At 45.8% G+C, this 3,612-nt stretch overlaps 1 non-coding gene across 1 annotated transcript; it reads right to left on the bottom strand.

Moving 5' to 3' along the window:
• Nucleotides 1-387: 387 nt before the first annotated feature.
• Nucleotides 388-494, bottom strand: LOC120283071. Its single transcript, XR_005543073.1, has one exon. It is a non-coding gene; the product is annotated as a small nucleolar RNA R71 (small nucleolar RNA).
• Nucleotides 495-3,612: the final 3,118 nt, after the last annotated feature.

The following is a 3,612-nucleotide window of genomic DNA, read 5'->3' as shown; positions in this document are numbered from 1 at the left end:
GCAGAAAAGAATGAGAAGTAGAGGACGCTCTCTGATTATGCTAGACCCTCAGTTTTGGGCACACAATCGAGTATTGTGGGACCCCCAATTACAGCTCAGAATTTCGAGCTAAAGCCGGCATTCATCCACATGTTGTAGCAATCTGCACAGTTCAATGGTTTGGCCAATGAGGAGCCAAACAGTCATATAGAGAACTTTCTCGAGGTGTGTGATATGCTCAAGATAAACGGGGTGATGGATGATGCCATCCAGTTTAGAGCCTTCACATTTTCCCTAAAAGGGATAGCAAAGCAGTGGCTACACTCATTACCTAGAGCTTCGATTACTACATGGGAGGAGATGGTAGAAGCTTTTCTAGCCCGCTATTTTCCTCCTGGAAAATCTGCAAAGCTTAGGACTGAGATCTCATCCTTTGTATAGTCGGAATTGGAGTCTCTATTCGAGACATGGGAAAGGTTCAAGGAGCTCCTGAGAAAGTGCCCACAACATGGATTCCCGGAGTGGATGATTTTTCAGACTTTTTACAACAGGTTGAATCCGAGTACATGACAACTCTTGGATGCGGCAACAGGAGGTACCTTAGGTAGCAAGACCCCCGATGAGGCCCATCAACTTATTGAAGAAATGGGTTTAAACAGCTACCAATGGAATGACAGAGAGAAGAAAAAGGTGGCCGGTCTTCATGAGATAGATGCAGTAACTTCATTGGCGGCGCAAGTGGAAAATTTGAGTAAGAAGTCAGATCTTCTATCTTCAAACAGAGTGGCTACCGTGAGTACTTGCACCATGTGTGGTGGAGGACATGCTCCCTCCGATTGCCCGATCTCTATGGGTGATACATCTTCGGTTGAAAACGTCGATTTTATAGGTAATGGCATGAGGACTCAAGGAAACCCATATAGCAATGCCTACAATCCAGGTTGGGAGAATCATCCCAATTTCTCGTGGAGCAACACCAATATGGCGCCACCGGGTTTCCAATAACAAGCCCCGAACATGGAAAACAGAGTTTCAGGTTTGGAAACCCGAATGAGTGATTTGGAGAAGGCCTTGACTAGATTTGTGCAATCATCAAATACAAGGTTTGAATCAGTTGAGGCTACACTTCGCAATCACACCGCATCTTTGCATAACCTTCAAAATTAGGTGGGGTGGATTGCGAAGTCTCTCTCGGAGAGGCCACATGGAAGCTTGCCAAGCAATACCGAGACCAACCCTACAGAGCATGTGAAGGCGATCACTTTGAGAAGTGGTCGTGAGGTTGAAGGTAGGGTTCCGGGTGAGAAGCCAAAAGAACATGCACCCGAGGTCATAGAGGTTGAAGAGGGAACAAGCAAAGAGAAGGAGGTGGCGACTCCACCTTTCAAGCCGAGAATCCCTTATCCCTCTAGATTGAAGAATGACCAAGGGGATGAACAGTACAAGAAGTTCCTGAGTTTGTTCAAGCAACTCCACATCAATATTCCTTTTGTTGAGGCATTAGCTCAAATGCCTAAGTATGTGAAATTCTTGAAAGACTTGTTGACTAACAAGAGGAAGTTAGAGGAGAGTTCTTCAGTGATTTTAGATGCATCTTGCTTGGCGGTGTTGCAAAAGAACATGCCGAACAAGAAGAAAAACCCAGGAAGCTTCATCATTCCGTGTAATATTGGCAATCTAGGTGAAGAAATGGCATTGGCGGATTCAGGGGCTAGCATCAACGTCATGCCATACACTTTCTTTCAAAAGCTAGGCTTGGGCGAGCCTAGGCCCACTCGGATGACTTTGCAATTGGCGGACCGAACGGTATGACATTCGAGGGGCATTATTGAAGATGTGCTTGTCAAGGTGGACAAGTATATTTTTCTAGTTGACTTTGTAGTGCTAGACATCGATGAGGATGCGGATATACCCTTGATACTTGGGAGACCGTTCTTGCGGACTTCCAAAGCATTGATTGACATGGACGGTGGGGAGCTAACTTTGAGAATCGGAGATGACAAGCTCACATACCGCCTTGCTGAAACCATGCGGCATTCCCTTGACTTTGATTATACTTTGTACTTTCTAGACACTACTGATGAGATTGTTGATGAATACATGCAGGAAATGTTCAATCCAGACCCATATGAGGGTTTGTTCAACCAAGAGGAGGAAATCGAAGAAGTAATGATACTTGGTTCAACTGAAGAAGAACTGTCTACCCTGGCGATCTTAAAGAAGGTGCTCCAGAAGATGAAGAGGGCAAGGAGACACCACCGGAAACACTCCAAGACTGTTGGAGATGTGCGCGAACCGAACGGTGAACCGTTTCTAGGTAGTCCCAAGCCTGATATTTCACCCTCTACTCTGAAGAGACTTTGCTCATCATGCTTTCAAGCCATGGGTCAGAGGACAACTTTCATCTATAAACCCTCGTGAGGTAAGACGAGGTACGTCAAGCTTAGTGACATTAAACAAGTGCTTCTTGGGAGGCAACCCAACTGTTTACTGTTTTTCCCAGTCATAGTTTAGTTTTGCATGAATAATTTGTTAAGTGTTGGTGTCTTCATGTTTAGATGCTTGTGCTGTGTTCATTTTGGTGGATTTCTATGTCATCGTGTGTTTTCATGTCGATTTGGCAAAGATTTATTTGTTTGAGCTTGCTTCTATTGTTTTTCGCTGGTAATTGTTGCATAAAAGAACAGGCTCTGATTGTGTAAACATGTTCAGAAAATTTTTGCAGAGTCTACGAAGTTTGTCAAGTCATCCAGAGAAAATGCACAGGTGTGTGGAATTTCCACACGCCCGTGGGGTTGTATTGCAAGTCTATCCAGAGAAGGGACAGGGGCGTGCATTCTCCCCTGTGAGCGACCTTACGATTATCGCAAGGCCGTGCAGAATTATCGCATGGGTGTGCGTTGTTTTGTAGAAACCTGGGAATTTTTCCCGAGAGCACACAGGGATGTGGACTCTCCCCTGTGGGCAACCTTGTGACCAACGGATGGGCATGGGTATTTTCTGCACGCCCGTGTGGATTTCTGCAGACGATCCCTTCTCCATACCGAGAGCGCAGAGGGGCGTGCAAATGCCCCTGTGAGTTGGGCCTGTGATTATCCATGACCGTGCGGAATTTCCGCATGGGCGTGGGAAACACTTAGTGATTTTCTCTCGATTGGACAATGAGAGCACAGGGGTGTGTGGTTTCCCCTGTGGGTCGAGTGCACGGGCGTCGGTAATTTCCACACGCCCGTGCGAGCTTTTTCAAGGACAGCAAGAACTATCCCGAGAGTACACAGGGGCGTGTGTCTGCCCTTGTGGCTCTCCACTATGGAGACACACGGGCATGTGGAATTTCCGCACGCCCGTGCGGATATATAGAACTCCAAGGGGCGCGAGTTCTTTTTAAAGAAGACTTGTTTCTCTTCATCTACACCCTCTCCACTCTCTTTCGAATACTCTAGCATTGGTTTCAGACCTCATACTGTCGATTTTGGAGGATTTTTACTTTGTTTTCCGGCCTATTCCTATTCTCATCATCTCAACTCGTCGGTAAGCCCCTACTTTTGATTTTCTTTGCCAATTCTTGTTTTTAATCGATGAACTTTCTAAGAATGCTTTGTTTTTGCAATTAGAGTGTAAGAGCATGTTTAG

This window comes from Dioscorea cayenensis, chromosome 18 (assembly GCF_009730915.1).
Source record: "Dioscorea cayenensis subsp. rotundata cultivar TDr96_F1 chromosome 18, TDr96_F1_v2_PseudoChromosome.rev07_lg8_w22 25.fasta, whole genome shotgun sequence".
Lineage (NCBI taxonomy): Eukaryota > Viridiplantae > Streptophyta > Magnoliopsida > Dioscoreales > Dioscoreaceae > Dioscorea > Dioscorea cayenensis.
Note: the sequence above shows the minus strand (reverse complement) of the source record. Positions and strands in the feature narration are given on the sequence as shown.